This window comes from Acomys minous, assembly GCF_964271855.1.
Source record: "Acomys minous genome assembly, chromosome: 13".
Taxonomy (NCBI): Eukaryota; Metazoa; Chordata; class Mammalia; order Rodentia; family Muridae; genus Acomys; species Acomys minous.
Genome location: NC_140495.1, coordinates 18,600,141 through 18,612,507, shown reverse-complemented (window position 1 = coordinate 18,612,507; position 12,367 = coordinate 18,600,141). Strand labels below are relative to the sequence as shown.

Genomic DNA, 12,367 nt, shown 5'->3' with positions numbered 1-12,367 from the left:
GTAATTTCCCTAATTTCTTTCTCGGCACAATTGCCATTTGTATACTGGAGGGCTACTGACGTTTTTGAGTTGATTTTGTATCCAGCCACTTTGATGAAGGTGTTTATCAGCTGTCGGAGTTCTCTGGTAGAATTTTGGGGGTCACTTATGTAAACTATCATATCATTTGTGAATAGGGATAATTTGACTTCCTCCTTTCCAATATGGGTCCTCTTGATCTCCTTTTGCTGTCTTATCAATTCCATGTTTTGACGGAAAGAAGCTGCTGAGCCACATTTCACGGGACGTGGAAACAGGAAATTGGCAGATTTGGGTCCAGTTTTGCAAATTATTTATCATATGCTCTAAAGAACCAGAAACAAAGGGCTGGACAGATGGCTCAGTGGTTAAGGACACTTACTCTCGCAGAGGACCCAGACTCAAATCTCAGCACCCACATGACAGCTCACAACCATCTGTAACTCCAGTTCTAGGGGGATCTGACACCCTCTTCTAACTCCCACAGGCACCAGCAACTTATGTGATATGCATACATATATGCAGACAAAACACTTACATCAGTTTAAATAAATTTAAAAAAAATTAAAATGAGAAACATCCTAGTTTTTTCCAAATATGGCCTTGTTGCATCTTCATACTGTACTGGCTGCTTCTTTGTGTTTGTGCCGGAAGAACCATTCTCCATCCGTAAGACAGGCACCTGCACATCAGTCACTTCTCAGAGGGGCTAAGACTAAACGAGAGGCTGAGTGATTGGATCTACTGTGTGTATGGGAAGGGTAGTTGACTGAGGTAGGTGAAAGCAGAGGGGGACTGAGTTAGACGCAGGGGATGCGGCTGGCTTTCTTGGAATGCTATGTAGATAACATATATTGATTTTCAGTTCTATAATTCTCTGTTTCATCCTTTCCTCCTTTGAAGGGATTGCTCCATCAAATCACAGAAGCGTTCAGCCAGAAGAATGGGGCCTAAAGGGAACTCACAGCACAAAGCCGATAGACCAGGGATAGTAAAGTACGCACGCACACACTTTAAAGCAAAGCTTTAAAGAAGACAGGAAAGAAAAACAATACTTAGTGAGGTCATCTGATGCTCTGAGCTCTGGATTCTGAGGTTGCCGTGTATTTCAGTTTCCGTGTAGCTTATGTACCTGTCACACAATGAAAACCTTTCTTGTTGAAATAGTAAGTTGGGTACAGAGACCTCCTGTGAGCATTCTGTCATGGAGCAGGGAGGGGTCATGAGGCCTCACTCTTCCTTAGGGTGTCTAGGCAGTTACAGGGGTTGACTGACATTCTCTTCAGCACTGTAGCCACTATTAAGTTCCCGTGCTTCTCTGAGTAATGCCAGTTAAACTCAGTGGGCCACCAAGGGGAAAGCAATAGGGCTGAGGAAAAGTCCTGGTCAGTGCCCATGATAAAAATGTGAGGCCTGGTGGTGGTGGTGGTGCTTGTGATCTCAGCACTGCGGAGGAGGAGATTGGAGGCTTTGTGGTGTCCCCTGGCCAGCTGCAGGCACAGACACAAAAAGACAATCAGTCTAATGGGTGATCTCCAGGCCAGTGAGATACCTGGTCTCAAAGGGAGTGGCAGCATTTCTGAGTATGATGCCAAAGTTATCCTTTGGCCTTTAAAAACATATGTGTGAGCCTCACGTGAACCGGAACACACACACACACACACACACACACACACACACACACACACACACACACAGTTCTTTTAAAGGCATGAAAGTAGATGGGAGTCACTTCAGAAGAGAGAGACAATCAACAGGAATAGAGGACAAGAGAGGATAAGAGGGTAACTATAATAAAAATACAGTATATAAAAAATATAGTATATATAATGTAGAAAATGTCACAATAAACCCCATCATTATGCATAGTTGATATATTGCAAAAAAAAAAACTTTGAAAAATAAAATACCCAGGAGAATTTGTCTCTGAGACTTAATGGCTTTGCTAGATGATGTAGAGTGATTTGCTATCTCATGGATGAAGAAATGAAATCACAGTCTACTAAGAAATGTTCCCAAATCTCAAAGCTCAACTGTGGTGGCTCTGCTTCGTCCACTCATTATTGAAAGTCAGTGATGGGAAGGTGGAGAATGGAGCTGGGGCAGCACCGAAGCCAAGAGAATACACTGGGTGTCCTTCCCTGTCACCCTCTGCCTAGGCTTTGAAGCAGAGTCTCTCTCCAGATCCTGGGTGAGGCTGGAATCCAAAAGCTCCAGTGATCCTGCTGCCTCTATCCTCCTCAGATCCTGGGGTTTCAGGTATTTGCAGTGGGGGAATCTAGTTTGTTATACACATGCTGGGGTCTTAAGTCTAGCCCCTATGACTGCACAGCAGGCACCTACTCTTTAAAAAAAATTCTAATTTATATATTTACCTTACATGCTGATTGTAACCCCTTCCCTTCTCTCTTCCCTGTCCCTCCATCTCACCTTCTTTTTCCTGTTCCCCCCCTCCCCCTATCCTCAGAAAAGGGGAACTCCCACAACTAACGCACCTCAGCACATCAAGTCGTATGAGGACTGAGTTCCTCTTCATTCACCAAGACCAGGCAAGGCAGCCTGGTTAGGGAGAAGTGATCAAAGGCACGTTTTTGTTTGTTTGATTAAAAAATTATTTATTTATTTATTCACTTTATATTCCATTAGTAGTCCTTTCTTCCTTTTCTTTCTGTGCCCCCCATTCCTCTTCCCCACCCCTCCCCTCCCCCTCAGAAAAGGAGAGACCTCTCCCACCACCCCACTCCAGCACGTCATCACACTAGGACTGAGCGCATCCTCTTCCTCTGCCAAGGCAGCCCTGCCAGGAGGAAGAGATTGAAAAACATACAACAGAGTCCTTGTTAGAGATAGCCCCTGATCCCCTTACTAGGGGACCCACATGAAGACCAAGCAGCCCATCGGGTACATATGTGTAGGGTGCCTAGGTCTAATCCACACATGGTCCTTGGTTGATGCTTCAGTCTCTGCAAGCACCTCTGGGCCCAGGTTAGTTGGGTCTGTTGGTCTTCTTGTGGAGTTCCTGTCCCTTCTAGGTCCTTCTATCCTCCCCCTCTTCCACAAAGCTCTCTGTACTCTGCCCAATGTTTGGCTGTGAATCTCAGCGTCTGTTTAGATCCATTGCTGGGTGGAGCCTGTCAGAGGACAGCTATGTTATGCTGTGGTCTGTAAGTATAGCAGTGTCAGGGATTGGCTCTTTCTCCCTTGGTGTGGGTCTCAGGTTGGACCAGGCATTGGTTGGACATTCCCTCAGTCTCTGCTATCTTTATCCCTGCACATCTTGTAGGCAGGATAAATTCTGGGTGGAAGTTTTTGTGGGTGGGCTGGTGTTCCCCTCCCTCCACTAGGAGTCTTGTCTGGTTAGAGGGTAGCCTTTTCAGTCTCCATGGCCCCAGCTACTAGGAGTCTTAGCTATAGTTAGCCCCACATTCTCCCAGGAGCTTACCCTCTTATAGGTCTCCAGCTTGCCTTAGAGATGCCCTGCCCCCAGTTTCTCTTTTCTCCAGCGGGTACTCTTTTTTTCTTTTTTCAAGCAGGCACTCTCAACCACCAAGCTGTCTTGGTATCCTGAGTCTAGCATCTTCATCCCAGTGGAATCAGATGTTGAAATCTTCCAAAGTTACTAAAACTTATAGAGCTTTTTTTTGTTCATAGTCTGGGAAGTAAACACTTGGGATCCCTCAACTTTGCTAAACCTGAGGGGAAGTTCGCAACAGCAGGGGTGTGTAGGACTCTGAGGACAAATGTATTGGAGTTGAGACCATCTTTAGGTTTTGTTGGATCCTAAGAAAAATATGCTTTATCACAAATAACTGACATTAGGCACTGATAGTTACTATAGTGGATGATAAGACACAGCTATAGGATTTGGTTTAATGCATGTTTTGTTACTGCCATTGGAAAAAAACCATGTGATTAGTAGTAATACAATGCTTTTTTTTTTTTTTAAATGAAAACAGGATAAAGATTTTTCAGGAAAGGTTATGTTTAATATGATAAGATTTTGCTCATAGGCTCTGCAAGATGATATACCAGTGAGCCAAACAGCAACAGACTCAGCGGCCCCAAATAATCTAATGATCACTCTCCACGGATTCTGTGGGTGGCGAGTCAGTCAGGAACTTGTCACAGGAGACTCTATGAAGCCTAGGTTCCTCCATGGCTTGGGGTGTAAATCATCTGGAGGTTATTTCCACTCTCATACCTGTCACTTGATCCTAGCTGTTGACTGGGACCACAGTTGGGCTCTCATCTTGTATATCTGCATGCGACATCTCCACGAGGCTTCTTTGAGATGCAGTGTCAAAGATCCAAATGTAAGCACCTTAACATGGTGGGTGTAAAGGTGCCGATATGATCAAGCTTCAAAAACCGCGGCGCAACTCTGCTCTGCTAGGTGTGGGAGCCACAGAGTTATGCCAAGATCCAAGCAGAAGAGGTGTAGACTCTAAAATTCCCTGAAGGAATGTCAAGGGTGTGGTGTCAAAAAAAAAGTGAGAAGAGGGTGTGTGTTATAATGATCTTTGAACAATAACCTATTGGAGAAGGTTGTTCCTTTTTATTATTATTTTTTTATTTATGGTTGGGGTCATCAAAGCATGGATCTTTCCTGGCACTAGAATAGCAGCTTGGCACCATCCTGGGTACAAAGAGAAGGCTCTGAACAAACTTGTCCTATAAACAGAATAGACAAAACTCCAGATTCACTTCTACCACGGCTAGCTGGACCTCATTCTCTAGAAAGTTGTAGAAATTCAGGACACTGTGGCCCATGTCTTCAAGTTATCAGGGAAAGAAGCTTGTAGCCTCCCTGGGCATTTAGTTGCCCTTCTGAATAACATGAAGGTGATCTTTTTCAATGCAACGACTTCATGCCTTCTTTCTAAAAAAGCTGGTGGCACTGCCTGGGAAGGTTATGGGACCTTTAGGATGTGGGGACAGTGTGAGGGAACTTTGTCATAGGTGATGGGCTTTCAGGTTCTATAGCCTGGCCCCACTTCTGCTTTTCTCTCTACTTCTAGACTGCTGGTGCAATGTGATAGGCTGGCCTCCTGCACCTGCTGCCATGTCCTCCCTACCATGATGGAGTTGTTCCCTCTGCAACTGTAAGCCAAAACGAAGCCTTCTTGTCATATGTTGTCTTTGTTGAAGTGTCAGCAAAGACAGTGTTTTGGATCACTTGCTTCCCTCATCGCTATAGCTTACAGATTACATAAGCTGGCCTCACTGAGTCCTCTACTAGGGATCTGAAATTGCAAATGACAGGTGAGTGGTTCTGATATTGGACCAGGATAGCATGTTGAACCATTACTTATGCTATGCCACTGAACCACAGGAGTTTGAAGGGTGTGTGTGGGTGTGTGTGTGTGTGTGTGTGTGTGTGTGTAAGAGAGACAGAGACAGAGAGACAGAGCAATCATATGGGTGAGAGAAAGTACATGAGTAAGAAGCCAGGGTTAAAAACACTATTGAAGGTGTGATGGTCCCGAGTTTCAGCTCCTTAGAATGTCTAGTTATGCTTTGTCAGTTTAATATCTAAGAAATCACTGCCACCCCTGGAAGTATTCTTACTTGCTTGAGAAGTACCAAATACACAAATCACAGCCAAACAAGATAGTATTTCAACCTTACATAAAATGAACTTGACATGACAACTCAGATGAAACCCACTCATCTGAGCTGTCTTCCTAACACTCACCAGTCACAGCCCGGTGCCCGTATTGTAGAAATCTTGATGAGTTTCCACCTGCACCTGTTATTATTCTTTGAGGATGTAGAAAAGACAAACACAAAGGTTGCAAATATCACCCTGGAAGAGACCTTGAAGAGACAATGCTCCCTGATACTGCAAAGAAAGGAACTGAATTCTAAGATGGGAGATGACTCGCCCAAGGTTAGATATTATTTAGTGGGGTTTTGGGACATTGGGAGTACAATGTACAATCAGTTCTGATTGTCATTCAGGGAGCTGAATCAGTTGTAGACACCCGAGAGGAAGCCAGGAGCTGATTGGGGAGCCACAATTTTGCTTCATTCTTCTCTGTACCTGCTGGTTCTCCTGGAGTTAGAATCTGTGTGGAAATCTTCCTGTCAGGAGTGACAGGCTGTTTGTTGACTGCCCTCATTTAAGGTGCGTGGAGAGTGGAGGGGATGAGAAGATACTCATTGGAGGGGTCAGATTCAATATGTGCAAGCTCAGCATGGATCTGCTGGTCTAGCAACACAGCATAGGTTACAACAAGCACACACATGGAAATTACCTTGGCTCTTTGCAGCAGGGGAGGGGACCCCACACCATGTCTCATCTCATTCCGGCCACTTTCAGTTCCAAGAGGCTCATATAGTCATTTCCTTTCAACTTTTTATTCTGGTATTATTAAAAACATGCAGAAGTAGACAAAATAGTCAAGGGCTCTTCAGATAGCATTTAAGAAAGCTTGATAGGTATATAAAAAGATCACTTGCATGTATTAAAGTCATGCAATTTGAAAGGTGTTGATATGCACACAGTCAAGGCAAAGAATATATGTATAGGAATATATATATACACACACACATACACTAAAGTGCAGTAAACTTTATTGATGATACACAAGAGAGTAGGGCTCCCTGGGCCCCTCCCATTTCTAGGATGCAAATTGTGAGGGGAGATGCTCAGTGTCAAGGGTTGAGTTGTAACAGGGACTCCTCACCAGTTGAGGGCCTCTCTCTTGCTCTCATGTTCTTGCTGGGGTGGGTGATCCAGATCTTCTTACTCCTTGGAGACCACATAGGCCATGTGGTCCACCACCCTGTTGCTATAGCCATATTCATTGTCATACCCGGAAATGAGCTTTACAAAGTTGTCATTGAGAGCAATGCCAGCCCCAGCATCAAAGATGGAAGAGTGGGAGTCGCTGTTAAAGTCACAGGAGACAACCTGGTCCTCAGTGTAGCTCAAGATGCCCTTTAGCGGGCCTTCAAATGCCTGATTTACCACTTTTTTGATGTAGTGATAGTTGGTGGGTCTCTCCAGTCAGCATGTCAGATCCAAGACAGACACATTGGGGCTAGGAACACAGAAGGCCATGCCAGTGAGCTTCTTGCTCAGCTCTGGGATGTGCTTGCCCACAGCCTTGGTAGCACCAGTGGATGCAGCCATGATGTTCTGTGTAGCCACATGACCATCATGCCACAGCTTTCCAGAGGGACCATCCACATGTGCCATACCCACATCTTCTGGGTAGCAATGATGGCATGAACTGTGGTCATGAGTCTTTCCACAATGTCAAAGTTGTCATGGATGACCTTGGCCAGAGGGGCTAAGCAGTTGGTGGTGCAGGAAGCATTGCTGACAATGTTGAGTGAGTTGTCACACTTCTTGTGGTTCACACTCATCACAAACATGGGGGCACTGGCAGAAGGGGTGGAGATGATGACCCTTTTGGCCTCACCCTTCAAGTGGGCCCAGCCTTCTCCATGGGGGTGAAGACACCAGTGGACTCCACAACATACTTGGCACCAGCATCACCCCATTTGTTATTAGTAGGATCTCACTCCTGGAAGATGATAATAGACTTCCCATTGATGATAAGCTTCCAGTTCTTAGCCTTGACAGTTCCATTGACCTTGCCATGGGTAGAGTCATACTGGAACATGTAGACCATGTAGTTGAGGTCAATGGTAACAAACTCCACTTTGGCAGATAAGAAGCCATCCCTGGTAACCAGGTACCCAATATGGCCAAATCTATTTACTATGACTTTCGCTATTGTGTCAAGGGGCAGAGCTGGCACTGTATGAGGAAATGCAGCTGTCTCTGGAACAGGGAGGATCAGAGAGCCAACCAAATGAGTGTGTATTTAAAGTGTCCCTTGTCACTTGTTTTTTAAAAATGTCCCCCATCCCTTGTGATCTGTGACCTCATGGTCTCTTCTACTTCCCTTCTTTACCCTTCTTCCCCCTGTCTAGAGGAGATAAACATCTACTTTCTGCTCCTAGTTGACTTGATATCATCACAGCTGTAAGTAGGATGGCCGGGTCAGTGAGCATGTATGTCACATATACATCTCCGCCACCTACACATGTGCTCCATCATGAAACACAAGAAAAAACAATCAGTAAAGTTTTCAAGATAGTGGATTTCAGAACACTGAGACAGGACTTGTAGGCATGTATTTTTTTTTAATCTATTTTATAGGGGTTCTTATGCCTCTCCCTCCCTTCTCTACCCCAAGCCCTTCCAATACCCCAACACCATGTAGGAGAGACAAAAGGTTAGAGAGGAAAGGGGAAGCGAGTCTCTCTTTAGACTACTTCCTGCTGGTTAGGGTCACTGGGTCCCTTGGGGCAAGTCTGTTGTTTGTTTCAGGATATTTCCAACTTCTTCTTCTCATTAGATTGCATCAGCAGCAACCAGGAGCAGTTGAGGGTGCAGCATCCATCTTATTCCTTTCACAGAGCCTCTCTCTCTCTCTCTCTCTCTCTCTCTCTCTCTCTCTCTCTCTGGGAGCTAGCATTCATTCTCTCTCCAGAGTCCTCAGAATTAAACTATCTGCAGCTGCCAAAGACCACACCCCTCTCAGAGCCTGCACAAGGCAAATAACTGTGTGGACAATTTCTAAAGCAGACCCATATCCTACATCTGGGACTAAAACAAAAACATGTTTACATAAAATAACTGAGTTTTAAAAAAGACACCGGAACCCCTACTACATTTCCCCCTTTTAGTTAAAAAAAAAATGGCCTTTCCCCCTTAACATTAGTGAGACTTATTGTTTTCTTAAATGATTATCAATAAACCAAACGCCTTTCAAATCAGTGGTCAAAGATTTTTTTGTTTTGTTTTGTTTTGGTTTCTATAACCTGGTATTTCTTAGCTGCTTCTGTTTGGAATGGATCATACTTTTTGCTGCCGAGTCTTGAGTTAGGGTCCCAAAGCTGCTTCCTAAAGGCGAGAGGTTACCTCACATGTCCCTCTTGGACCTGCATTCACTAGCACAAAAATGCCCTTTACCACAGCATCTACAAACCCTGGGAAGCGTAGGCTTTCTTTTGGAGAACTCTTTGCTATAAGAAAGGTTTGTTTGTTTTTCTGGTAGAAAAGTACCATATTTCTCAGAGTTAACATGCCGGCCATTTTGAGCTCTGAGGCTTTTAGCGGCTTGGTCACAATTGCTTTTCAAATAACCACGTTTACTGCAACTGAACCACTGAGCATGTTGACATCTAAGACTGGCTCCTGGGAAAGCTGATGGGTAATCTTATAACCCAAGTCCCATCTGGCAGCTCCATTTGCTTATGACTAACCCTTTCTCTCAAAATAGGCTGTTTCTCTGTACCCCTTTCACTCTGTACAACTTTTTGTTCCTTCTGGCTCCCCAGCCTGCCCAGGGGCTGTGGAAACTTGACACCCAAAGTCCATGTAGCAGGGCCGGGCATCAATTTTGGGAAACCAAAATTCCTACTCCAAGGACCAGTATGAGTGTAGGGTCCTATGACTGCCCCATTGTCATACCCAGAAGGCCACAGTAGTGCCTGCTCAGCACTCACCAGTGTATCATACGTGCCAGGTACCACTTAGATTGCCTGAGAAGTTGTTTTAGTCAGGTTCTTCAGAGAAACAAAACTAATACCACACCCCCCCCCCCCCGACACACACACACATACCCACACACAAACACACGTTATTTGGAGGCTGTAGGGTGGTAGGGTGGTTTGGATGAGAATGACCCACACAGACTCATATCATATATTTGAATGTTTGGTTTCCAGTTGGTGGAACTGTTTAGGAAAGATTAGGCGGTGTGGCCTTGTTGGAGGAAGGGTTTCTACCATAGTCTTCGCAGCCTGCTTGTGCATCAGGATATAAACTTGGCTACTGCTCCAGCAGCATGCCGGCTTGCCTGCTGCCATGATCCTTGCTAAGGTGGTCGTGGACTCACCCTCTGAAACTGTAAACAAGCCCACAATGAAATGATTTCTTTTTATAAGTTGCCTTGGTCATTGTATCTTCTCATAGCAATAGAATAATAACATGACAGATGGTCGTGGTCAAGTGTGTACTTGTTAACTGCAATTATGTTGTCTTTTTTTTTTTAAATCTTCTGAGACCTGGCCTTCAAGGTCACCCTGTGAGGATAAAGTGAACAATTGCATCCTGTACCTTCCTGCTGCTCCAAGGATGCTACTGCCTAGCACCTCTAGCAGGAGCACGAGTTAGGGATGGTGAACCTATATCTTTTGTGGGTGTTAGCAGAGAGTTGAGTGCATCCAAAATATTTCAAAGAATCTTCTGTGACCTCCTTAGAAACAGAATGAGTCCTGTGTCCCCAGTCTGTAACTAAGTTCTAACCATCTGAGCTAACCAGCTACCTAAGAGGTGGGATCAGGCTGCAGCTATTAGGGGGACAGGATTGAAGCTGAGCCTGCTAAGTGGCCGTCCCTTTTCCTTTCATTTGCTGACCTTTAAAACAAACCCTGCAGCCCATCAGAAGAAAGCAAAAAATAGCCTTCCTTGGCATTGAATAATCTGGCTTCCCTTGACAAAGAGGTCACAGATTCCCTTCCTGGGTGGTTTCTTCTTTTTGATTAACTAGGCAAATCTGTTGAGGAAAGCGCATTCAACTCTTGGGAGGAAGAAAAATGGAAATGCCTGGGCAAAGGACATCTTTTTTTAAAGCTGCCTTTTTGGGTGACTTCCATTTGCTCTTCTAGAACCCGTTGAAGTATAGATCTGTGGGCTGGGATGACAGCAACAGAACCAAATGTCTTTTCTTAAAGCAACTACAATGTACCAAATATGTCCTAATCATAAAGAAATTGCAGCCCAAAGTCACGAGAGGAGGAGTCAGTGTTCTAAGTAAAATTCAAGGGGGATGCATACACAGATGCAAGCAGGAGCTGTATCCGTCTTTCCTGGCCTTGTACTCTGTGAGTCTCAGCCTTATTTCCTCAGCTGCAAAAGAGATGTAACCAGAATATACTCCTTTCTTCGTGTCCAGGACCTCTCAAACAGTAAATAGATTTCCACTGAAGCACTTAATCTTAAAATGATTAAGGATGAAGACAGACTTCAAAAGCCTGAGAAAATTAGGATGATGAATGTCAGCTCTCATGTCTAATTGTCACCCTGAGTTTAGCCGGGAAGTGATAATGTGACAGCTTGCTGGTTTTTTTTCATTAATGCTTTGGGTTCTAGATAAAACTTTAATATTGAGTCAAAAATAATTTTAATGATAATATTTAATTTTCCCAGTGCTAAGCCATTTCTTATTGGTGGAGCCAAAAATAATGTACTCAGTTTCAATCTACGGTTGCAAGAGCTTTTGGCAAATCTAGACACCAATGTAATCATCACTGTAACCCATAGAATATATTTTCATTACCCCAAGAAGTTTCCTTATACCAACTTTTGTGGTAGACAATTCCACTTACCAGGTCCCAGATACCATAGACTCTTTTTATTCTGTCATTAGTTATGCATTTCTATTATATACAATTTTGTATAAATGAAATAATATAGTAAATACTAATTGCATTTGACTCCTTTACTTAGCATAACATTAGTGAGGTTTGTCCATGTGAATATGAATATCTCCTTTTTGTTGCTGTATAGTATTCCCTTTTAATATACCATATTTGCTTATATACTGACCTATAGATGATGGGCAGAGGATGGTTGCTTTTACCTTTATGAAATAAACAGGAGTGAAATTTCCATGAATATTTACATGCAAGTCTCTGTATTATATTTTAAAGCAAATATTATGAATTTGGGTCTTGCTATATCTAAGTGTATATTTCACTTTAATAAAAATTTGCTAAACTGTTTCCCTTAGTACTGACCTCATTTTAAATTTCATCTTCAATGTACATGAGTTCCAGTTTCTTCACTTTATTCAACACTTAGCATTGTGAATGTTTTAGCTTCTTACCTATTCTCACATGTGTTAGCGATATTCTGTCATGTTGTTTATTTCCATTTCTCTCAGGATCTTTTTTTCACAGAGGCAGGGAGACCTCTGTGAGTTTGAGGCCAGCCTGGTCTATACAGTGAGTATAGAACAGCCAAGTCTACACAGAGAAACTCTGTCTTGAAAAAGAAAAAAGAAAGAGAAATACAAATTGGAAATAATACAGAATAGAAAGTAACAGAGTACCTTGCAGCTAGCATACTTTGTTTCTAAATATATACACGTAATCCCACATGCCTATGTCAGAAATGATAAAATGCATGTATTTGTACTGAGGAGATGTCTCAGCAGGTAAATGCTTGCTATGCAAACATGAGGCCTACGTTTGGATGCCCAGCAGCCATGTAAAAAGCTGGGTGCCATGGATCTTGCCTGTAACACCAGTTCTAGAAAGGCAA

At 43.6% G+C, this 12,367-nt stretch overlaps 1 long non-coding RNA gene and 1 pseudogene across 2 annotated transcripts in view; one reads left to right on the top strand and one right to left on the bottom strand.

The window, feature by feature from the left end:
* Positions 1-12,367, top strand: part of LOC311581869 — a 96,342-nt gene that overhangs the window by 42,424 nt on the left and 41,551 nt on the right. The window contains exon 4 of the long non-coding RNA XR_014773900.1: positions 5,037-5,280. This is a non-coding gene — a long non-coding RNA (uncharacterized lncRNA). The remainder of the gene's footprint in view (positions 1-5,036; positions 5,281-12,367) is intronic.
* LOC311581867 (glyceraldehyde-3-phosphate dehydrogenase-like) lies at positions 5,986-7,885 on the bottom strand (annotated as a pseudogene). The gene has a single exon. The product of its transcript is annotated as a glyceraldehyde-3-phosphate dehydrogenase-like (transcript).